General features: G+C 40.1%; 1 non-coding gene across 1 annotated transcript; it reads right to left on the reverse strand.

Annotated features, from left to right (window-relative positions):
- Positions 1 to 14,020: 14,020 nt before the first annotated feature.
- TRNAC-GCA (transfer RNA cysteine (anticodon GCA)) lies at positions 14,021 to 14,093 on the reverse strand. Its single transcript has one exon. It is a non-coding gene; the product is annotated as a tRNA-Cys (tRNA).
- Positions 14,094 to 26,099: the final 12,006 nt, after the last annotated feature.

Genomic DNA, 26,099 nt, shown 5'->3' on the forward strand with positions numbered 1-26,099 from the left:
AAAGCTATCCTTTGTGCATGTTACTGTAGATACCTTCTCCCATGTCATTATGGCTACTGCCAGAACGGGAGAAGCCTATAACTCTCTCTCTCTTTCTCTCTCTCCCCCTCGCAGACTTGGCCCTATCAAGGCTAGTCTCATGTCTTTCTCTCTCGCCGACGCCGTTAATCCTGAGGGTACCCCCTGGATCCTGCCGAGGCTGGACCCCGGCACCTCCTAATATTCTTTTCATTAATGGACAGACTAACTAGCTGGCCATAGAAATGCAATCCATTTAATTCATTTAAACTCTGAAAATCACATTATCTTTTAACATACATAAAATAAATGTAACACATTTTAAAATTTGGTGATTTCCAATTTTGTTTAGTATCAACAAGTTTAATCTACATAAAAGCAGATTAACTTAACAAATACTTATTTAGCAGCTATTATTTGCTTGCTATTGTTTGATATACAGATTATATACAAATACTTGTATATTAGTTTTTTGCTTTTTTTTTTTTTTACCCCCTACAATAATGCTGGGTTAAAAACAGCTCCAAGATTTCGGAGGTTTGTGTCAAGAAAGTTTGTTTCAGGTTCATAGAATTATCGGTCAGTTACAGTTTTGCTGATATCATAATGGTTTAGCTGCCACCAGGTAGGCCTCTAGACTTTGGGTTATGGATGGCCTCCATATGGCTTTATTCCTGGATTCAGGTCAAAAGATTAATGGTTTTGGACTGCCTATCATGCCTTTACTTACTCGACATCAAGACTGAAGAAAGAGCCCCAGAGTCAGAAACAGAAACGTCAGTGGCTTAAGGGGCAGGGGATTTTATAAGAGTCCAAAGCAAGGTCCTGGAAGGACGCCACAGCAAGTGCGGCAGACTGCGGACAAGACACAGCAACGGTCTTCACCCCCAAGGGGAGGGGACGTTACCAATCCTATGAGGAACTCATGTCAAGTTCCTGAATTTATTTTTCTGGGCTCCAAAATCACTGCAGATGGTGATTGCAGCCATGAAATTAAAAGATGCTTACTCCTTGGAAGGAAAGTTATGACCAACCTAGATAGCATGTTAAAAAGCAGAGACATTACTTTGCTGACAAAGGTCCGTCTACTCAAGGCTATGGTTTTTCCAGTGGTCATGTATGGATGTGAGAGTTGGACTGCGAAGAAAGCTGAGCACTGAAAAATTGATGGTTCTGAACTGTGGTGTTGGAGAAGACTCTTGAGAGTCCCTTGGACTGCAAGGAGATCCAACCAGTCCATCCTAAAGGAGATCAGTCCTGGGTGTTCATTGGAAGGGCTGATGCTGAAGCTGAAACGCCAATACTTTGGCCACCTCATGAGAAGAGTTGACTCATTGGAAAAGACCCTGATGCTGGGAAAGATTGAAGGCAGGAGAAGAAGGGGACGACAGAGGATGAGATGGTTGGATGGCATCACTGACTCAATGGACATGGGTTTGGGTAGACTCTGGGAGTTGGTGATGGACAGGGAGGTCTGGTGTGCTACGATTCACGGGGTCACAAAGAATAGGACACGACTGAGCAACTGAACTGAACTGAACTGAACTACGTCAAGTTGGATCATTGTTTACCAGGGAAACTAGCAGAGAGATACACCCCTCTGTATACTCGCCCGTTTGACAAGTATAGTGGAGAGTTTTGATCTAAAGCTGGAACAATCACTAGCTGGGGCCTGGGGTAAGTATGTAGGAAAGTCAGTTCTCTGAGCAGGATGTAGGTGAAGCAGGCACTGGCGAAGCAGGAGCTGTACAGAGAGCAGGAGAACAACCATTTTGAGTGACATGACTATGCAAATAGCTACCAGAAGACCTAATGGGGGAGGGGTAAGCCCCCCGAGTCTTGCTGGACATTTGTCATGCTTCTTAAAGCCTTAGATCAAAACTGACCAAGTGTCATTTCCACATTCCACTAGTTAAAGTAAGTCACATGGCCAAGTCTGAAGTCAATAGTGTGGAAAAGTATCCCAGCACCAGGGAGGCAGTGACAGGGGAAGGTGGGGATGGAAGAATTGTGGTAAAATAACACAATCCATTACACTATGAAACAACTCTACCAGTTCTCAGGGAAACAAAAAATTGAATATCTTCTTTTTGCCCCAGTGAAAATACAAATATGCCAAGGTAAAAATGGATGTAGGTAATGATGCTCTTCAAGTCAGTGTTTCTAAACCCTGACTACACATTAGAATCACCCGGAGAGAGATTTTTGTTTGTTCATTTGTTCTAATACCTGTTCAAGTCACAGGCTCATTCCCAAAGATTTGCATTTGATTATTCTAAGGAAGGGCTCAGTCACCAGGAATCTCTTCTAAAGTTCTCCAGATCATTTTAAAATATAGCCAGATTTCAAAAGCCACAAAGATACATTTCTTAGAATGTACTTGTATTTAATAATGTCTCCTATTAGTAATAATTTATTAACGGTGTCTTCAAAGTCAGAGATTTGAAAACTCAGATGGTGTTTACAAAGTCATTCAATCAGATAAAGATGGGTTTGATTAAATCAGTTGTCCTCTTCCTTACAGCCAAGGATATCCTCTAAGTTATGGCTAATGATTTGACTGAAATATAAATTCAAGGGTTTTTGAATAAATACCCTTCTGTGATCACCAGGTAGACACAGAATATGCAGGTATTCATCTTTGTTGTATTTGCAAAAAGCAAAGTTGTTTTGCAGTCGACAACAGGGCAAAGATGTCAGAAAGAAAAGATTGTACTGTTCCTTTTCTTCTAATTTTCCTCCTTTTAGTACCTTGGTCTACTAACATTCCCACTTCACCATTGAGCCACGTTTCCAATCATTTCTCATGGCATCTAGGCCCTCTTACTCTGACCTCACTTATGATTCAAGACCCTTGTATTGCTTTCTTTATTCTCAGTATGAGTTACAGAATCCCTTTTGTTTTTAGGGTACAACTGTGAAGAAAGCTGAGCCCTGAAGAACTGATGCTTTTGAACTGTGGTGTTGGAGAAGACTCTTCAGAGCCCCTTGGACTGCAAGGAGATCCAACCAGTCCATCTTAAAGGAGATCAGTCCTGGGTGTTCATTGGAAGGACTGATGCTGAAGCTGAAACTCCAATACTTTGGCCACCTGATGCGAAGAGTTGACTCATTGGAAAAGACCCTGATGCTGGGAGGGATTGGGGGCAAGAGGAGAAGGGGACGACAGAGATGAGATGGCTGGATGGCATCGCCCACTCGATTGGAATGAATTTGACTGAAGTCCGAGAGTTGGTGATGGACAGGGAGGCCTGTGTGCTGCGATTCATGGGGTCGCAAAGAGTTGGACACGACTGAGCGACTGAACTGAACTGAACTGATATCATTGCAAAAGATGCAGACCTAGATTGGGAAAAGAAAAAATATGTTTGGGGGAAACTTCTTCTTCTTCCCTTCTTGGTTCTTTGACTGACCAAAGATTAAATTGACACAAGGTAGATTAACAGGAGAAAAAACATACTCAAATTTTGTATACATAGGAGATCATAGAAATATGAGATTCAAAGAAGTGACCAAAGCAGATGATTTTAATGGCTTTTAGACAAAGAAACTGTATTTGTGAGAAAATGACAAGAAAAAGAAGTTTGAGGTTGGTGGTAATAACTTAGTAAAGAAGCCATTCTACTGTTTATACAACCTTTACAGTCCTTAATTCCATATCTCTGATGATGAAGATCTCTCTCTACCTTCCTATACAGGAAGGGTGTTTTTCACATGGTAAGTTTATTTATTGTTTTCAAGGGAACAGGGGAGGGTCAGCATTTTTCTTGCACTGGTCATGACTTAGTAACTTTAATTCAAACAATCAATATGCCAAAGTGGCATATTTTGGGATGATCTGCCCTGAACCCTGTCAATTACATCATAAGGTGTTTCTCTGAGCTTCTCAGACTTGATTTCTGTATCTTTGGTTTGTCATCTGTTCAATAATGGACTGTAAAAAACTATTTCTCCTTTCTTACTAAATTTAACTCATGCTTGTTGGCAACCAATCTACCATATTGGAATTCTGCTATCCTCTTCTCTATATAGCATTCATTTATTTAGGCAACATATGTTCAATCAATGATCTAGATAACACTTGAATTTCAACAAAAGCTTTCAATGACTTGACAAAAAAGAATGAGAATTGCTGATTGTGTGACATGAATGGTTGAAGTCTGAGATATTCGTTGGGGCAGAACATTTGGGTAATACTCAAATCACATCCTATATTCACTTCAGAAACCCATAGCATATATAGGACTATATATATATTTTTAATACTCAAATTAATTGCTTAAGCCACCACAGTTTGAGAGACCAAACTGAACTGATAGCTCAGTACCTTACACTTGCAACTTAGTCATCATGCCTGAGGGCCCTGCTTGCTCCAGAACTTCCAGATTTCAGTTCAGTTCAGTTCAGTCACTCAGTCGTGTCCAACTCTTTGCAACACCATGAATGACAGCACACCAGGACTCCCTGTCCATCACCAACTCCCGGAGTCTACTCAAACCCATGTCCATCGAGTCGGTGATGCCATCCAGCCATCTAATACTCTGTCGTCCCCTTCTCCTCCTGCCCCCAAGCCCTCCCAGCATCAGGGTCTTTTCCAACGAGTCAACTCTTTGCATGAGGTGACCAAAGTATTGGAGTTTCAGTTTCAGCATCAGTCCTTCCAATGAACACCGAGGACTGGTCTCCTTCAGGATGGACTGGTTGGATCTCCTTGCAGTCCAAGGGACTCTCAAGAGTCTTCTCCAACACCACAGTTCAAAAGCATCCATTTTTCAGCGCTCAGCTTTCTTCACAGTCCAACTCTCACATCTATGCATGGCCACTGGAAAAACCATAGCCTTGAGTAGACGGACCTTTGTCAGCAAAGTAATGTCTCTGCTTTTTAACATGCTATCTAGGTTGGTCATAACTTTCCTTCCAATGAGTAAGCATCTTTTAATTTCATGGCTGCAATCACCATCTGCAGTGATTTTGGAAGCCAGAAAAATAAAGTCTCTCACTATTTCCACTGTTTCCCCATCGATTTGCCATGAAGTGATGGGACCAGGTGCCATGATCTTAGTTTTCTGAATGCTTACCTTCAACTGACCTAAAACCTGCCTTCCTTCCTGGCCCACCCAATCCCCTTTGAAATTCAGTCAACTTTAGCCAAATGGCAGCTGACTTGCATATCTATGAACATGAAATAAATGTTTATTGTAAGCCTCTAACATTGGGAGGGGGAGTCATTGCAGTAGTGATAACCTACTAGAGATAGAGGGTATCAATATGTGTTTCTCCTTACAGTGTATGAATGTGAGGTTCCCTACCTACCTTTGGTCATACAATGAATTATCAAAATGCTTAATCTCATCCATTTGAACGTATTCTTATTTTACATTTTACACTGCATTAAAATAATAGTTTAGTACTTTTTCATACTTTTTTTAATTGGGTGAAGTCATTTTTCCCAGTTTTATTAAGGTATAACTGACAAAATTATAAAATATGCAAATTATATGTACAAATATACTATATATATTGAATATCAATATTTGAAGTGTATGACATGATTTTATATATGTATGCATTATTAAATCAGTATCATAAAAGTTAATTAACACATCCATCACCTCATATAGTTAATCTTGGTAGTGGGGGAAGTGAGAACACTTAAGATTTATTCTATTAGCAAATTTCAAGTATAAAACACAATACTATTAACTGTGGACCGCCCTGCTGACTCAGTGGTAAAGAATTTGCCTGCCAATGCAGCAGACACAAGTTTGATCCCGGGGTCAGGAAGATCCCCTGGAGAAGACAATGGCTCCAGTGTGCTTGCCTGAAAAATCCCATGGACAGAGGAGCCTGGTGGACTAACATCCATGGAGTCACAAAAGAGTCAGTGAGTAAACAACAGCAGCAACTATTAGCTGTAGTCACCATGCTGTACACAGATTCCCCGTAACACACTCATAACCGAACGTCTGTACCCTTTGACCACCACCTCCCCGTTTCCTCCACTGTCCAGCACCGGCAACTACCATGCCACTTTCTGGTTCCATAACTTCACTCATGCCAAACTCATTTCTGTTAAAAAAAAAAAAATTACGAATGAAGTGCTCCTCTTACTGCCGTTTGATTACTTTCTGGGTTTGCTAACCCAGCTCATGACGAACCTCAAGCTACTTGGTCACTGTGTCTGATGATCAGGTACTCAGCCTCTGCCTGGGCTTAGTAGCACACTAGGAGCCGCAGAAAGCATGACCTATGCCACGTTGCTTTGCCAAAAACCTAACAGCATCATTGTCCACCAAGGATCCTACCGCCACTGGATCTAAGAGTCAGCGGCAAAGCAGATGCGCCGCAGCCTAGACCCGCTGTCTTTCTCTATACCCGAGTCAAAGCTGTAAGCCTCTCACGTTACCTAGTCAATGATTAGAAATGCTTTTCCAAAGTTCTCTTTTGTACTGCCTCAAAAATCTAAAGAGGTCCAATAAGAGCTGAAACTTTTTGTAAAGGAAAAAAAAGTGGCAAAGCATGAACAACTTGTTCTTTAACTTAGAGGGCTATCCCAGCATCTAGAGTACTAGACCCTAAAACTTCACTAATTGTGGCAGATCCATGAGTATTTAAGGGCTTAAATTCCATCTTCTTACATGTGTGTATATATATATTGGGCTTCCTAGGTGGTATAGTGGTAAAGAATCTGCCTGCCAGTTCAGGAGATACAGGAGGCTTGGGTTCCAGTCCTGAGTGGGGAAGATCCCCTGGAAGAGGAAATGGCAACCCACTCCAGCATTCTTACCTAGAAAATCCCATGGACATGGAAGCTTGGTGGGCTGCAGCCCATGAGGTCGCAAAGAGTCAGACACAACTGTACACGAAAGAGCACGACATATATATTTTGGCTGCACTGTGGGGCATGTGGAACTTCCCCGACCGGGGATAGAACCCATGCCCCTGCAGTGGAAGCATGGAGTCTTAACCACTGGACCACCAGGAAAGTTGTGACGAGTTTGTATTAACATTTTATTGGAGTATCTAGAGTACTTGTCTCTTCTTTATCATCACATTCAGTTCATATGCTGTCATCAATATACTGAGCTAAGATAATGTGTGTGGAGTGTCAAAATAATCGACATCCTCGTGCATATATCACAACAGAGAGGAAGAGAGCATATCCTTGGGGCAAGGCAGGAGCTGAGGTCTGCCATCACTTTATGCAAAGGCAAAATGTTTCTAGTTTTCCCCGCTGAAGGAGATCAGGAAGAAAACATTTTCCAGATCAGTGACCACATACCAAGTGTCAGAGGCTTTTACGATCTGCTCAAATAAAAGTATAAACATTCAACATGGCAGCTGAAATTGGGGTTACCAACTGGTTAAATTTAAGTCTGTCAATACTCATTGACCATTTATTCATCTCATTTTTGGAAGGATTATAATAACTAATTAAATAATGACATGAAAACCCTTGGCATTTCTTCCCAGAGGCATTATTGCTTCTGATTTACTGTCTTGGAAGGGGCAGGATAGTTTTGAGTAGTTTCTAGGGCTTCCATTTGGCATTTCATATAATAATATCTCTTATTTCTTTAGTCAGGAAACCAGTGTGATTATTCTGCCAACTGCTAAATATATAGTTGCAAGAACACATTTCAGGACTGTGGTAATAATCACATAGTATCTCTGAAAATTTTTAGAAATGTTATAATACAGATTTACCCAACACTTTAGTTGATGTTTTGGTTTCCCAGGTATCAGTGTTAGATCACACAGATCTGCAAATGACTATAGATTGTGTGGGTATTTTCAAAGGATTATAGAATCCTTCCTCAAGACTTTTAGGATTCCCCCTTTAATCAAGAACTTTGGGTTTGTGAATTTAATTTGAACTGGCCTAGGCAAAGACCACAGTTTTCCATTCCAGCAGCTTTCACGGTCTTCTGTTCAATAGTTTTTGAGTTTTTATAATCTATTAACACCCTTGCCAGTGGTCCATCTTTCTTAACCCTAGGAACATCATATCTTTCAATTAACATTTAAAAATATTTGGGAGACAGTCTCCTAGAATGCATTTTGTTTGTTACATAGGGGGAAATAGACAATACAGGAAAGGTCTTCAATAATTTTAAAAGATACAGTATGCTCAATTATGAAGCTGTGGTATGGAATTACATCCCAACACTACAGTCGTGTTGGTTTAAAAGAAGTTGAGAGTTAAACAGATGAAAAAGCACTCATAGACTATATTTATAAATTTTAAGTATCATTGAAATGAACAAACCTGGCAGAATTTTGTGGCCTTAAAAAGATTAGACTATCATTATCATTAGCATATTATGAAGATATGTGAGTATACATAGATTGAAAAGATAGAAATTAACACAATGTGTAGAGAGTAGGCAAGAAATCTATTTGCATTCTTTTAAAATATTGGTTAGTGTATAATTTTAAAAGTTAAGTTATAAAGATTTGTTTAAAAACCACACATCTGTTGTTTTATAAAATGTATATTATATATAATCCACCAAATTCAAGGATACTTATCATGCTCATTTTGAACATAATTAATATAAAGTATATAAGGTGGAAATTTAGAAACTATCCACATTATAATAGCATTTTCCTCACAACCCTAAATCATGGATATTTGTAAAGCTGAAATTAAGATCTAAACTTATATAATACTTCGATGTCCTATCATCTTCAAATAATTTACATGTGTTAAATTCATTGACTCTTCATAAAATTGCTGTGAAGTAAATACTACCATTGTTTCTATTAAAGATGAGGAAATTGAGAAAAACAAAGATTAAATTATTTGTACAAGGTAGGAGATGGCAAAGCCAGATTTGAACCTAAGCTTTCTTGTTTTCTTAATTACTGCATGGTATCACCCTAAATATCAACTCTATGCAATCTTCAGTGCCAGCAACCACAGACAAAGAAACATGAGAAATCAAGTTTACTGAGAATCCACTATATACGTGTATCAATTTGCTAATACTCTTTCCAATCTCATGAGATAAGTACTGAAGAAAGAGAGGCTCAAGGAACTTAGGTAATTTGCCCAAGATCACAGAGCTATGAAGTAGTAAATCTTCTACCCAAGTTGTAATCTCTGTAATTTCCACTAACTGAAGAGGTAATCAATGAGGACACTAATATTTTTTGAGCATCTGTTGTGTACAAAGCTCTAGTCAGGGATATTAGAGTGCAGTCTTTGCAAAGCAGCTATGCACATATAAAGATAAGCAAATTCTGTTTCTACTTGGAAATAAAAACACAATTAGTTGTTTTCTTCCAAATTATTTCACAGACAGGAAAATTCAGATTAAATGGCTCAATCAGGTCACAAAAACAACAACAGCAGAACAAGGATACCCAGTAGCCCAGAACTTTTGACTCCCCATCCAGCCCTTCCTCTGCTGCTGTCTGTTCTTCTCTGCCAGTGGCAGAAGTGGTAAGGTTGTGGTTCAGAAGAGAGAAAGTGCTGTGGGCTGGAATAGTTGACTCCATTTCTATTTAAGATTCTATTTCAGTAGATAGTTTTTTGGACATTAACCAGTCCATTAGAAGAAGCAAGGATTGTGTTCATTTAAAAGCAAATATGAAAATGCAAGCATCTGTTTGCTAATTGTGCAGATGCTATGAATTTTGCTGCAATGCTCTGTTCATACCAACTGACATCTGGTATCGTCTGAAGATTCCGCCTGCAATGCAGGAAACAGGACATGTGGGTTCGATCCCTGGGTTGGGAAGATCCCTTGGAGAAGGAAAAGGCAATCCACTCTAGTATTCTTGCCTGGGAAATCCCATGGACAGAGGAGCTTGGCAGGCTACAGTCCATGGGGTCACGAAGAGTTGGACATGACTGAGCATCTGAGCATGCACATTCTGTAACATGTATGTGACATAAAACTGTATATTATTTACACAAGTTTAAAAAGTAGGAGCAATAGTTAGACTTGAGAAGTTATGGCAACTGAAGATGACAACTTGGGAGATACTTGTTTATCATGACTCCACAATAAGAGTTCAGAGTTCTTATAGCAACACTGTTAAATCACGGCCTAGACAGCTCAACAGCAGAACTTTGTTCCATTTGGCTAAAAATTTTCTTTCTAAACCATCTGGGCTGGCAGGTGTTCATCATCAGATCTGGGTTGCTATGAGACTGGAACTTGCTAATGCTAATGAGCTATAGAGACAGAAACCTAAATTTTGCTCATTTGAAACAATTTTATATCTGCCTCTGCTGGAAGTACCAGCAACACCTTGTGACTTTCCAAAATGCAAAATTTGTCATGAAGTTTCCCAAGGAGAACATTCTGCTGATCAAAAGTGATAGATTAAATCGATGGCAATGTGTGTTTGTTTTCATTTTAAACACTCTGTGAATCTTAACGCTTTCCCTCTTTCTTGATAGAGAACAAGTCCCTAGTCTGTACATAATTTTTAAGGTGGTTGGGCAGAAGAAGAGAAGCATCTTTTCTCTCATGAGTGAGCGATATATTCCTCTCCTGACAGGAAGGAAAGTCAATTCATGTGCATATGATTGTCATAATGAAATTTAAAGTGTGCAGAAAATATATAATAAACAAGAGTTATAGAAAAATGTGATCAACCTGGTGTTTTCTTTCACTTTATTGGTCAATTGGCATCACATGAAATTCATCCTATACACAGTCTATACACCAGGCAGAGTGATAGAAAATGTAGAACTGACATTCAAAGTGACCTTGAAAAATGCCCATGATAACATGATGACAATTAAAGGAAGTTCAAATTGTACATTTCAAGACCAGGATTACTCTTTACATCTAAGAGAGCAGACAAGTTACTGAGCAGAAGGACACGAGGAGTCACGCTGGGTCCCATGATGAACATGAATAGATTAAAAAAATGTTAGCATGTCAAATGCATTAGTAAAAGTGATATTCAGTGTTTTATTTTCTTAACATTTTGTCACTATGTTGGGTAAAGTTAGTGTCACTGTGTTAGCATTACATAGGAGAAGGGCATGCAATGGGTTGATGAAAATGGCAGTTTTTAAACTATGGTTGTGTCTAGTTTTTTCAGAGTGACTCAGGGATTGCTAGGTCAGGTAGGTAAGCAGGAAGGAGGGAAAAGTGAGTAAATAGCTCTGACCCATTATTTCAGCTTTAGTAAAGCCTCAACTTGTATCAGTTTTATATATCGAAGGTCTATGTAAAGTTTTGCTTCAGAAGGGAGGAGGGAGGGCTTGATTGCTAAAAAGGCAAAAAAGAACTCTGGAAGCCATCAAATTAAACACACACACAAAGATTTGCTTGAAATAAATTATGTTAAAAGCTAATGGTAAAGAATGAAATGATGTAGATTCTGCTATTGAATTATGCTATGAAATAAAATGTGTTGTGCTTTATGAAAAATACTTAACACAAAGGAAAAAGATACTAGGGTGTGTGTATGCGTGAGTATTTTTGTTTTGCAGAACTAACCTGAACACACAAGAAATGTTTACAGGGTTAACAATGACAGAAAGACTCAACAATGCTAAAGGAATGGAAGTAAATATTGCTTAATAAATTATTTGGTAAATTATTATATATACTTCTATTTGATAATGATAATATAATAAGGTTGCTTTTTATAATTACTGTGCCTTAAAAGATTTGCTTTCCTTATTTCAATTACTCTTCACAAAGGTCCTATAATTTAATTGTTTAGTCCTCATTTCAGAGACTTGGACAACAAGACCTTTTGTGATCTAGTAATTAACTAGGATATGACAGCTGACAGTTACTGTACAGCTCCAAAGCTTGCAGTTTTCCATTTCACAACCTGCCTTTTTGTAAGCTGGAAAGTTTGTAAATGTCATGTAAGATGGTTCTAGAAATCAAACATATAATAAAAGAAAGAGTGGTGTTTCTTCTGCATTTTCCCTCCAATCACTATCTTAACAGGTATGGTGTGACCCAGGAAATACTATTTGCATTTTTCAGTAATTAATTTAAATCCTCACATAAGGGTGAGAGTTGTTTTTATTCATTTTAGAGTCTCATCTGGACAGCTGAATTTCTGAAGCAACAGAAGTATTATTAGAATAATTCCAAACTTGGTACTGAAATTCTAGTACAATACTACTCTTTCACTGATGTTTGCAAATATATGTTAAAACAAATGATTTCTGAGCTCTGTCATAATGATAAAGTAAATTGATCTTTATGGGGACAGCCTTGTAAGAAACATGTAACTAATTTATTTTTCTCTGGAAATGAAACCTGCTCCAAGAAAGGAAAGTCAAGATATTGTGTTACATTCAATTGGAAAACCACTGGACACCTGGCTTGTGTTAAGACCATCTTTCTCCCAGCAACTGAGAACCTGCTGATTCCTTGAGAGTTCTTTGCCTCGCTAGAGTTCCTTGATTGATCATCAGATACATGGGGATGCTATGTTGGTGATTCCATAGTATAAACCATGTCACTTTCTTCCTCTGTCAAGTAAAATTAACAGCCAGAATCTATGAGTGAGCAACTAGTTAGAATGATAACACCCTCCCTCCAGGTCCAACCTTTCTTCTATCCTGGTGTCAGTCTGAAAGCATGTCAGCTCCCTCATGTAATCATCCTGAATTAGCAACTTAGATATGAAATCTAGGAAAAGGGTACAGATGAACCTATTTGCAAATAGAGAACAGGACGTGCAAGGCAGACAGCGAGAAGACACGTGGACACACAGGAGGGGAAGAAGGTGGTGGGGCAAACTGAGTGAGTAGCGCTGACATAAACACACCGGTGGTGGCTTAGGTGCCGAGTCGTGTCCTACTCTTGCGACCCCATGGGCTGTAGCCCGCCAGGCTCCTCTGTCCACGGGATTTTGCAGTCAAGAATAGTGGAGTGGATTGCCATTTCCTTCTCCAGGGCGTCTTCCCGACCCAGGAATCGAATCTGGGTCTCCCGCATTGCAGGCAGATTCTTTACTGACCGAGCTATGCTGCTGCTGCTGCTGCTAAGACGCTCCAGTCGTGCCCGACCCTGTGCGACCCCATGGACGGCAGCCCACCAGGCTCCTGCATCCCTGGGATTCTCAGGCAAGGACACTGGAGTGGGCTGCCATTTCCCTCTCCAATGCATGCATGCATGCTAAGGCGCTTCAGTCGTGTCTGACCCTGTGCAACCCCATGGGCCGCAGCCCCCCAGGCTCCTCCGTCCCTGGGATTCTCAGGCAAGGACACTGGAGTGGGCTGCCATTGCCTTCTCCAATGCATGCATGCATGCTAAGGCGCTTCAGTCGTGTCCGCCTCTGTGCGACCCCATGGACGGCAGCCCACCAGGCTCCGCCATCCCTGGGATTCTCAGGCAAGGACACTGGAGTGGGCTGCATTTCCTTCTCCAATGCATGCATGCATGCTAAGGCGCTTCAGTCGTGTCCGCCTCTGTGCGACCCCATGGACGGCAGCCCACCAGGCTCCGCCATCCCTGGGATTCTCAGGCAAGGACACTGGAGTGGGCTGCATTTCCTTCTCCAATGCATGCATGCATGCTAAGGCGCTTCAGTCATGTCCGCCTCTGTGCGACCCCATGGACGGCAGCCCACCAGGCTCCTCTGTCTAGGGGAGTCTCCAGGCAAGGACACTGGAGTGGGCTGCATTTCCTTCTCCAATGCATGCATGCATGCTAAGGCACTTCAGTCGTGTCCGCCTCTGTGCGACCCCATGGGCCGCAGCCCACCAGGCTCCTCTGTCTAGGGGAGTCTCCAGGCAAGACCACTGGAGTGGGCTGCCATTTCCCTCTCCGACAGAGCCATGAGGGAAGCCCGAATGTACCCTGAGAGAAAGTGAAAGGGAAAGTCGCTCAGTCGTCGACTGTTTGCACCCCCATGGACTGTCCATGGGATTCTCCAGGCTGAATGCTAGAGTGGGTAGCCTTAGCCTCCTCCAGGGGATCTTCCCAACCCAGGGATCAAACCCAGGTCTCCCACGTTGCAGGGGGATTCTCTATCAGCTGAGCCACAAGGGAAGCCCAGGGATCTCCCCGACCCAGGAATCGAACTGGGGTCTCCCGCATTGCAGGCGGATTCTCTACCAACTGAGCTATCAGGGAAGCCCCATATGTACACCAACCATGCATGGAACACATGGCTATAACTCAGAGCAGGGCGGTGCTCTCTGATGACCTAGAGGGGTGGGATGGGGGTGCAGGGGGAGTGAGGCTCAAGAGGGACGGGTATATACATATACATGGCTGAGTGGATCCCCTGGAGTAGGAAATGGCAACCCACTCCAGTGCTCTTACCTGGGAAATTCCAGGAACAGAGGAGCCTGGCGGCCTACAGTCCATGGCGCTGCCCAGGGGCTGGCAGGACTGCGCATAGCAGCGGCAGCAGAGCTGATTCAGGTCAGAAAGGAGCACAGCATTATAGAGTGATTTTACTCCAATTTTTTAAAAAGACAAATATTCTTCTCTATTCATTCACAAAGATCAACTAAATGTCTACATGATGTTTAGCTGTCATTTGTTCCAGCTCCCCTCTACCTGTATGCCTGAAATTTATAGCCACTCTATGTTGAAAAGAGGACCTTAGACTTTTTCCAATCATATCATCTGTGCTGCTAATGTCCTGGCTAACGCGGTTTTGTGCTGGGAGTTATGAGCAATACCCAAAGGAAATTCCCTGATATTCCATATTATTGTGTTACCCAGTTCAAGTGTTGCAAGTCAGGAATATCCTAATCTATCCATACTGTTGTTTCCTTCATTCAATCTCATTTCCCTTTTTCTTCTAGATAACTTCAGATTTTTAGAGCACTTAGAGCACTTTAGCAACTTAATTATGCTTGGAAACTTCTGAAAGCAGAAGAAATGACTCCCACTCTATATACTTTTTAAAGGTAGATTCTTGTTGGTATTAAGGGAACTAAGTGTCTAGGTTGTAAATTTTAAAAATCAGCCACATTATCATGCCATTCATAGTTTGGATTATCCTCTGAACCACACCTGAATGTTACAGAGACAGGATATCTGACAAATGATCATAAAAATCTTAGAAGTGACTTAGTTGAAAGAGATTCCTTTATTTTTTTCATTTCTCAAAGCAATACACAAACAAAACTAAAGTAGCAATTTGGGTAAACAATAAACAGTGAATAATGAAATAAACCCCCTTTAAAAAATAAAGGAGAGTCTTTTTAACAATATATTAATGTCTATTGAGAAACATACTAGATTATTCTTGGATTTGTGCTTGTTGCTTTAGATAAAGACAAATTTTTCACCCTTTAATATAACTGAAATTTCCAGATGTCACTTGAAGGCTCTTATTTGCTGAAGACACCTATGTATACTAGGCTACCTCTATTGTTAAACCCACCTCCCGATACATTCAGATTTTTAACAGGAAGTTGTCCGCTTATTCACCACTACGGCTCATTCTGCTTTAATAAATTTGAACGACTGGTGCAGAGCTAATTAGGCAACTGGCTATCATTAGTGTTGCGGACTCTCTTGCCAGTTTGAGTTTTATAAATTAAATTAGTGTGATGATTCTAGCTCACTTTCTACCAGACATTTTGCATGATTAACTGTGTTTGGCCCACCTTAGCAATTAATTTATTCTCCAAATATACTGTTTTTATCCAGTTTCTCAGAAGAAGATAAAAAGATTGGAAAGCCAACCAAATCCAAATAATGACACAAATAACTAAAGTACGTTGGAAACCATCTGTTGTTTCATGTTTTCATCAGAAACATCTCACATCAGACCCTGAGGCTGGATGAATTTTAATATTCCATGCTATCATCACGCATTTAGTCATTAGCAGCAAGTGCTGTTGGGCTTCCCAGGTGCCTCTAGTGGTAAAAAACAGCCTGCCAATGTAGGAGATGTAAGACACACGCATTCGATGCCTGGGTCAGGAAGATTCCCTGGAGGAAGGCATAGCAACCCACGCTAATATTCTTGCCTGGAGAATTCCATGGCCAGGGGAACGTGGCAGGCTACAGTCCATAGTGTCACAAAGACTCAGACATGACTGAAGAGACTCAGCTTGCATGCTATATTTTATAAGGAAGATCCTCAGAGACCAGGGAACTGTGATTGAAGATAAAAATAAAATATCCTGTATAAGATGAAACTTTCCTTTATAGTTGGTATGACAAAATAAAAATCTACACATCAGCATACATACATGCAAAAAGCTAAAAAATAACAACATTTATGAGATATCTTGGGGAAAAGTTAACTAGGAAAGCTGAATTGAAGAGAAAATGATTTTTCCCTATCATGATGTGGAGCATGCACTTTCTAGCTTAAAGCTTTCACTTATTCCTTCATTACTAAGACAGGGGTAGCAAACTTTTTCTTAAAAGCTTCAGAAATTAATGTCTTTGAGGACCATTTGTAGCCATAAATAATACATAAACAAAGGGCATAGTTATGTTCTAATTATATATATAATATATATATTAAAGAATATAGTCTGAATTGCCTGAATTTGGCCCACAAGCCGTAGTTCTCTGACCCCTGACCTAAGATAAGAGGCAAATTTGCACACCTCCACATACTTATTTCCAGCCTTTTTTTTGTTGACACAACTTTTCTCTCCCTGAGAGTTTCTTTCCTAGTGAATGACTGTCAAATAACTATGATATTACCAATCTAAATACCTAAATACCTTAATTTGGCCTTGGCTTTCTCAATCTTCTCCTCATCTACCTGCTTGTGGAATAAAGTCCTTATTTTTCATTTTTTCATTCAGAAACATGTGATCAAGGGCTTACTATATGGTCTCCAAGTTTTAGGTATTCCAGTGAACAAACTAGAGATACCAGTTTTTAAAACCTCCATTCCAGGGGAGGAATGCAAACAATGAAACATTGTCACTCATCAAAATAAGTAAACAGGTCATGTTGCGTGTTAGATGGTGAATATTATTATGGGAAAATAAGAGAAAAATCAAGCATTATAGGGGAAATAGGAGATACGTGTAGAAAAGGGGCAGTTTGCCATGTCAAGTTCCCAGAGTAAGCTTCACTGAGAAAGTGGGACTTTAGAGAAAGTATTTGAAAAAAGAAAGAAGGTTTAGCAGATACCCTTTCTTTATTTTCTGTAAGATACACTCCTCATATTTCTTTTTTTCTAAATTATTTTATTGAAGTATAAATGATTTACAATATTGTGTTAATTTCTGCTACACAGCAAAATGATTCACACATACACACACACATATATATGATATTTTTTCATGTTCTCTTCACTATGACTTTTTAAAATAATTTTATTGGTTGACTTTGGCTGTGCCAGGTCTTCATTGCTGTCTAGATTTTTCTCCAGTGGTGAGCAGGGGCTGCTCTGAAGTGGCAGTGTGTGAGTTCCCCGTTTTGGCAGCTTCTGTTTTGGAGGGCAGCTCTAGGTCACGCCGGCTTCAGCAGTTGCTGGCCCCAGGCTCCAGAGCACAGGCTTAGTAGCTGTGGTGCATGGACTTAGGTGTTCCATGGCATGTGGGATCTTTCCGGCAAAAGGGAGATGCAGTGATATTAGGTGACGAGCCTCCTGCAATTATCCAGGCATTGAATAATGTGGATCTGACCAAAGAGGCTGCAGTGGAGGTGTTGAGAAACATCAGATTCTGAACTTTAAAGTTCTCTTGTTAACCCCTCTGCACTGATGAGTATAAACTGGAGCAGCTATGATGGAGGTTCCTTAAAAAACTAAAAATAGAGTTCTCATGTGATCCAGCAATCCCACTCCTAGAGATATATCCAGAAAAGCCAAAAACTCTCATTCTAAAAGATACACGCACCCCATCGGTCCTAGCAGCATTTTTAGCTAGACATGGAAACAATCTAAACGTCCATCAACAGATGCATATACAAAGAAGATGGGGTTCATACATAATTACTCAGCCATAAAAAAGTAAAATAATGACATTAGCAGCAACATAAATGGACCTAGAGATTATCATACTAAGTGAAGTAAGTCAGACAAAGATAAATATCATGTATCACTTATATGTAAAATTTTAAAAATAATACAGATGAATCTATACAGAAAATACAAAAAGACTCATAGACAACAAACATGATTGCCCAAAGGGAGGGAGAGAGGAGGGATAAATTAGCAGTATGGTATTAACAGAAGCAAACCTCTGTGCATAAAATAGATGAGAAACAGGGGAACAGTATTCAGCATCTTGTAATAATAAGTCTTGGAAAATAATCTGAAAAAATATATATATAAAACTGAATAACTTTGCTGTACTCCTGAAACTAACATAATATTGGAAATCAACTATACTTCAATTAAAGAAAGATTAAAATTTACAAAATTCTCCCTTTGCATTTTGCATATATTTGCATCAAAATGCCTTTAAAAACATTTCTAAATTTTTTATGCCAATTTCTGTGTCACCCATACCATATCAGAACAATGATGAACTGTCAGCAGAAATACTTGCAATTTGGGTAGTAAGCACACAGTGCAAAAATGTAATTTTTTGTGTGTTTTGCTTTTATCTTCATTTTGGGGGGTTTTCTCTATGTCCCTAAGTTTTTCCCTTTTCTCTCTTGAATCATCAGTTTAGTTCATTCCAGCTATCTGTCTTGCTCAATCCTGTGTCCCAGCATCTTTTCTTCATCCTGTCATTAGTTTGAGAATTAATAGAAGAGTAATGGAAGCTGTTACTAGGGTCTTTCCTGGCAGTCCAGTGTTTAGGACTCCTCGTTTCCCCTACAGGGGCCTGGGTTCGATCCCTGGTCTGGGAACTAAGAAGCTGATTGCCTCTGGTCATGATTCAGACTACTGTGTGTGAACTCTACTGATTAACCTTTCAGTTCAGTCCAGTCGCTCAGTCATGTCCGACTCTTTGCAACCCCATGAATCGCAGCACACCAGGCCTTCTTGTCCATCACCAACTCCTGGAGTCCACCCAAAACCATGTCCATCAAGTTGGTGATGCCATCCATCCATCTCATCCTCTGTCGTCCCCTTCTCCTCCTGCCCTCAATCTTTCCCAGCATCAGGGTCTTTTCCAATGAGTCAACTCTTCGCATGAGGTGGCCAAAGTATTGAAGTTTCAGCTTCAGCATCAGTCCTTCCAATGAACACCCAGGACTGATCTTTAGGATGGACTGGTTGGATCTCCTTGCAGTCCAAGGGACTCTCAAGAGTCTTCTCTAACACCACAGTCCAAAACCATCAATTTTTTGGTGCTCAGCTTTCTTCACAGTCCAACTCTCACATCCATAAGTGACTACTGGAAAAACCATTGCCTTGAGTAGATGGACCTTTGTCGGCAAAGTAGTGTCTCTGCTTTTTAATATGCTATCTAGGTTGGTCATAACTTTCCTTCCAAGGAGTATGCATCTTTTAATTTCATGGCTGCGATCACCATCTGCAGTGATTTTGGAGCCCAGAAAAATAAAGTCTGACACTGTTTCCCCTGTTTACCCATCTATTTGCCATGAAGTGATGGGACCAGATGCCATGATCTTAGTTTTCTGAATGTTGAGCTTTAAACCAACTTTTTCACTCTCCTCTTTCACTTTCATCAAGAAGCTTTTTAGTTCTTCTTCACTTTCTGCCATAAGGGTGGTGTTATCTGCATATCTGAGGTTATTGATATTTCTCCAGGAAATCTTGATTCCAGCTTATGCTTCTTCCAGCCCAGCATTTCTCATGATGTACTCTGCATATAATTTAAATAAGCAGGGTAACAATTATTAACCTTTACCATGTCCTAAAACCACAGAATGATCTTGATGTCTATTAGGGAAAAAAATAGTTTTTTTCCTCTTCAGTAAGTTTATCAGTATCTACTTATTAAAAAGAAAAAGATATTCTCTACAGAAAGCATAAGTAATCTCCCCTGTTAGTTTCCAGTATCTACTAAATCATCATATAATAGATATTGGATTTGGTATATTATGTTACAAAAATAATTTCTATCAAATATTTTTCATTGGATTATCTCCTCCAATGCACTTCCAAAAAGTCTCCATCTCTAGCAAAACCAAGTAAGATCTAAAAATACTTTTTCAGAAAGTATCTGAAATCATAAATATCTTAATAATGACAGAGTTGCCAAGTGTGAATCACAGTGGGTCCTATTCATTTCAGGACCTTTGCTGTCTCAGGCACAGCCCTCAATGTATTAATACATTTGTGAGGTAAAGTATGGAGCATTTAGAGTTGTGCATTGTTTTCATAGAACGACTACATTCATTTCAAAAGCGTTTAATACTCTTTTTTCTCCATTACAAAAGGACAATCCCCAAACAAAATTGGATTACCTGGATAAAAGAAAAGCAATTGAATTGTCGTTATTTTTAAAGGGCATTTGAAGAAACACTATAGTTGATTCTTGTGTATAGGGATGAACAGATTTCTATAAAGGCTGATTAGCCCATCTAAGGATTTACATTATTGGATTGAGGTACAGACTATTCATTCTGCTGCATTTCAGCAGAGAAGCTATAAAACTGGATATCCTTTCTTTCTGCAAACCATGCGTACCCAAGAGGGAGTGTGACTCTGTGGCAGGGTCTGAAGGGAAAGAAAGAAGAAAGCTAGAGCTATAGTGGTTCTGCTACAACCTTCTCCGGCTCCTTTTATAAGCTGTTGGGTTTTATATTTCTAACCCAAGTAAATACATTTGCTGCAGCTACAATCTAGATTGTTGTTGTAGGAAGGTAATTCTCTGGGATAACTGCATACATTCCCTTCTATGAAGAAAATGGAGAAAGCCTAGGTGAAACATACTTTCTTTAGTATATTGCTAGTATTTAGTTTGAAACAAAAGAGAAAAATCACTCTCATTTGTCATCCAGTTTCTTTGATGCAAAATTTTATTTATTTATTTTTTAACTTGCAGCATGACCCAGCAGAGGATCTTGGGCAAACAATCAAAGACCTTCGCTCAGGCCTTAGCTCTGCTGTAATCAAGTCTTGTTGCTTTGGATAAAGTCCCTGAACCTCTGTGGAGCCTTCCAAGCTCAGCAGTAAAGATTCTGCCTGCCAATGTGGGAGATGCTGGTTTGATCCCTGGGTCAGGAAGATTCCCTGGAGAAGGAAATGGCAACCCACTCCAGTATTCTTGCCTGGAAAATTCCATGGATAAAGGAGCCCAGCGGGCCACAGTCCATAGAATTGCAAAGAGCCAGACAGGACTGAGTGACGAAATATGCATGCACTTTACCTCTGTCATCCAGCTTCCCCATTTATAAGGCTGTAATCAACACTGACCTTGTCTGCTTCTGAGAGGTAGTGTATTAACCAAATAAATATCTGTGTGAAAGGTCTTTGAGAAGATATGGGAAACTAAAATAACTCACTTCCCAAACTTGAAATAACTATATATATTCATGTGTATTTTATCTTTCAACCAATGCCTTGGGCACTCACATACCTTATTTATCAGTGAGAAATGCTTTTGACACTAAATATTAATATCCAAATAGAAGCTATTTAAGTCAAAGGGGCATTTATTGTTCAGTTAAAATGAAGTCTGGAAGCAGAAAACCGGTTTAGGAAAGGTCACTGGCTTTCTTTTCATTGTAAATTATTCTCAGGGTGTAAGGTTTTTCATCCACACACATGTTATCACTTCCTCTTTCCCAGTAATAAATGCCTGGCTAAGCTCTGGGTATCATCAGGTACAAGTTCAAGTCTGGGAAGCATTAGCTATGGGAACAGATCCAACTCTCCTGTTCCTGACCAATTCATCTAGAAATTATCTTTCCAAACATCCTTCCCCCCACATCAGATTACCCCTGACACATCGGCATCCAGATCTATCTTACATGGCCACCTCTGCAGTGAAAGAGACCTATCTTTCCAGACTATGAGATGGGAAGCCTGCATAGGGTAAAGGGATGTGGAATGACTTTTGGGTAGTCAACCCATAGTGTCTGCTATAGCTTAACCATAGAAAGTTTAATTCATCACCTTGAGAACATAACCCCACAGCTGCTATGCATTCTCATTCTTATGTCATCCTACTCTTTGTTTAAACAACCATAACGAGGTGACCTTAGTGGTCCATGTCCCTGTCCAAGTTTCATTTGGGGCACCAAGGTTATGAGTTAGTTTTTATATGTGTCCCCCAGTTTTAGTCAGTTTCCCCAAAAGTAAACATCATTTTATGCAGGTCAAAGCAGTCCCATCCTATTAAGTAACCAATTTTTGTGAGTGAAATCGTTAACCCTCTTTTTCACTAGGCTAGTCTCTTGTTCAGAGAAGGCAATGGCACCCCACTCCAGTCCTCTTGCCTGGAAAATCCCGTGGACGGAGGAGCCTGGTGGGCTGCAGTCCATGGGGTCGCTAAGAGTCGGACACGACTGAGCGAGTTCACTTTCACTTTTCACTTTTATGCCCTGGAGAAGGAAATGGCAGCCCACTCCAGTGTTCTTGCCTGGAGAATCCCAGGGATGGGGTCGCACAGAGTCAGACACGACTGAAGTGACTTAGCAGCAGCAGCAGCAGTCTCTTGTATCTTTGGAATGATTTAATTGGTGGAGCCTCATTGGCCTGCATTCACTAAAGCTTCTCAGAGAGCAAAAAGTAATATTATGAGATTAGCTCCTGGATTCATTTATCTAGAAATAATAACTTAAAGATGACTCCCTACTTACTCTTCCCTGAAGAAATACAATCTGAATCAAGTTGAATTTGTCTCCCGGTTCTCAACGTGAAACAGGTGGTAATAGTTCTCTCCCTATCACACACTCCCTCAAAAATTCCTATTTAATACAGGTCTCCTATCACCCAATCACCCATTACATTCTTGTTAAAGCACTGTCTCCTGGATTATTAACACAACTTAGGAGTAAAAGAAAACTCAGTTCTGATCAGCCATTGAAACCAAAGGCACTCCTTCCTCTCCTCATTTTGTCCTTTAAAATCTGATAAGAGGCAGAATAACTCTCTCCATAAGCACCTGGCTGTGGAATTGTTCACTCTCTCAGAAGGAGTTCTAAAAGCAGCATTGATGAAGCTGGTATGGAAACCGCAAGGAATAGTAATTAGGTTCTGCAACCCCCATAGAAGCCTCTGGTGTACTTGATTAACCTTGAGAGGCTCTAGGAAATGTTCCTAGAATAATAAAAACATATTGGCCAGGCTCAACATTGCATACTGAATCTAGGATCTCATTCCTAAGCCTGATAGGAAACAACTGGGGAAAAATTTTAGGAAAGTTATTTTCCAGGTTTTTTTTTTTAGAAAAATAACTCATCACTTTCTTCATAGAGGAGTTGGACTGAAATTTGCAGGGATAGTCAGAAGCAGGTCTCTACATATGTCAAGGGGGAACCCCATCTCTTCCTATTTTTAAGAAGAGCAGTACCAGACCTTGATTCTATTCTGTTATTACAGAAACCTCTTTGCCTTCCTCCTAGCACCATGCTCCCCAGGCTAACTCAAAGGCTGCAAGAGCAAGTCTACCTGCCTGACTCTTCTACCCCTAAAACTATTTGTTCCTCATAGCAGTTCAGTAAATAAAAGCTTAATAAAATACGAATTTATGATATTTTAAAAGTAATATTTATGTAATATAGAAATATTTGGCAAATAAACAGATGAATGAGAGTGACCGCTTGACCATGCAGTGGTTGTTCTTGTTAAGCGGCTAAGTCGCATCCGACTCTACGACCCCGCAGACTGCAGCATGCCAGGCTTCCCCGTCCTTCACTCTCTCCTAGAATTTGCTCCACCGAATCGATGATGCCATCCAGGCTGGAGCAAATGAGGGCAAGCAAGGAGACCTCAGATTCCAAATACAACTCATGTAGAGAAAGAAATTCAGCTTCCAATCCTATAAGGAAGCAGGACGCCAAAGAAAGGTGACCTACCTGAAAGGCACAGACAGCCTGACAGTACCAGGTGAAGGCGATGACAGGCACTTCCAATGACATTTGAGTTGAAAGAGTTTCCTGAGGCATAGACAGTCTGTGTCTAAAATAAATGTGATGTTTTATGGGTTTGATATTCATTGGAAACCTCTGGGAAAACATTTCAAGTAGTTTGCTTTCCAAACCTTTTTCTTGGTAAAGAGTGGGAATGCATCACCTAAAACCCAAGCAACTTGCTTCCCTTGGCAGCAAAGGCAATCTCTATTCATAGAAGGGGCATATCCCTGAGTCTTAGCAATTGATGTTTCTTTTACTCTCAGAACACGTATCAGCCCAGCAAGTCTCAGTTCATGTGCTTGACATATTTCAATGTTATATTGCAAAATAAAACATTCTTTCTCTTCATGTGCCCTGAGTTTTCAGATGGGAGTTCTCACATTGCAAACCCATCGGTCAAATGTAGGTCCTGCGGCCCACACACCCTCATCTCCATTTATGTGCTACACATTTAACAACAATGACGCATGTCCTCTCATAGCCGTAACAAGCTCCCTGCTAAAGAATTCACAGAGCAGAAATAACCAGGAGCTAACACAGAGTTTTGAACTTTTCTGTCATTATGTACATTTCCGAAGGTAATCTATGGGAAAATCCAGGTGAATTATCACCAATTCCCTTAATAAAACTACTATGACTCACATCATCTGCACCTGGCTAAAATGAGACTATTTCAAAGAAAACAGTCTTACTAAGAATATAGTGAAATATGTCATTGCAAACTTAAGTCACTTTTTTTTTCAAATGAAATAACAGAAAAAGAAATAAACCAAAAAAATTTAATTTCTTCATGTTTTTAAATATGAAATTCAAAAGTCATTGCCCACTTTATGCACATTTTGGAAGATTTTTCTCAATTGTATCAGGTTAATGCCTATACATTGTTGCAGATGGGATGCATATTATTTTCCTACTTTTTTAAAGATTCTGTTTAGATTCACTATTAAAATACTGTGGTACTCTGATTGTCTAAAAATACTAAAATATAATTGCTATTTTTTTTAATTGTCATGGACACAAATACTTTTCTGTTGCCTGAACTTCAGTTTCTTCAAGGCTACATGAAATACTTTAAAAAGAGGATACTTACGGTCTTCCCCTGGGGCTCACCTGATAGCTCAGTTAGTAAAGAATCTGCCTGCAATGCAGGATGACCCCAGTTTGATTCCTGGGTCAGGAAGATCTACTGGAGAAGGGATAGGCTACCCACTCCAGTATTCTTGGGCTTTCCTTGTGGTTTAGCTGGTAAAGAATCTGCCTGCAATGTGGGAGACCTGGGTTCGATCCCTGGGTTGGGAAGATCTCCTAGAGAAAAGATAAGGCTATCCACTCCAGTATTCTTAGCTGGAGAATTCCATGGAGTGTATAGGCTATGGGGTTGCAAAGAGTTGGACACAACTGAACGACTTTCATTTTCACTTTCAAGGTTTTCCCCTGTCCTAAGAATCAATGATCAATTTACATTACAAGGAAAGAAAGATATGAGATTCTTCTGTGAAGCTTTATTGTTCTTACTTCTCAGCTTCACCTATGCTAACCATGATAGCTAGTTTCCAAAGACACCCGATCCTGTGACCCACACTGTCCTGTGAACTTCTTTTAATCAGTAGAATGTGGTTGGGTGATTCAGTGTGACTCCCAGTGCTAAATAACAAGGAACCAAGGCTTCCATCTGGGTACACTGGAACACTTGCTCTGGGGAAGCCAACAGCTAGGTAAATAATTCAACTACAGTGATGTTGCCATGCTGTGAGGGGGCCCTAGCTTGTCGTGTCGAAAGGTTACCCAGAAAACAAAAGACATCCAGTTAGTTCCCACAGTGACTGAGGACCAGCCTGGTGAGTGAAGAAGCCATCATGGCTAATAACTGCACTGGACCTTCCAAGTGGTTTTTGTTGCAGCTGCAGTCTTTCTGCAACTATATCAGAGTTGAACTCAGCCAACCCACTGTGAGAGATAATAAATTGTAAGCGCTAAAATCTAGGGAACCATTTGTTACAGAGCAATAGATAACAAACGCTGACCACATTTTTAATCTATGGTCTCCATGAAAGTCCTCGTCTACCTCATTGATACAATTTTCCTTTTATATATTTATCTTTTCCCTTTTATCTTTTTTTCCATAATGATAAGCCTCACATTTTGAAAGACACATTAAAAAGGTAACCTGTTGGATAGTAAAATATTCTGCACAATAATATCAGA

This window comes from Muntiacus reevesi, chromosome 4 (genome assembly GCF_963930625.1).
Source record: "Muntiacus reevesi chromosome 4, mMunRee1.1, whole genome shotgun sequence".
Classification (NCBI taxonomy): domain Eukaryota; kingdom Metazoa; phylum Chordata; class Mammalia; order Artiodactyla; family Cervidae; genus Muntiacus; species Muntiacus reevesi.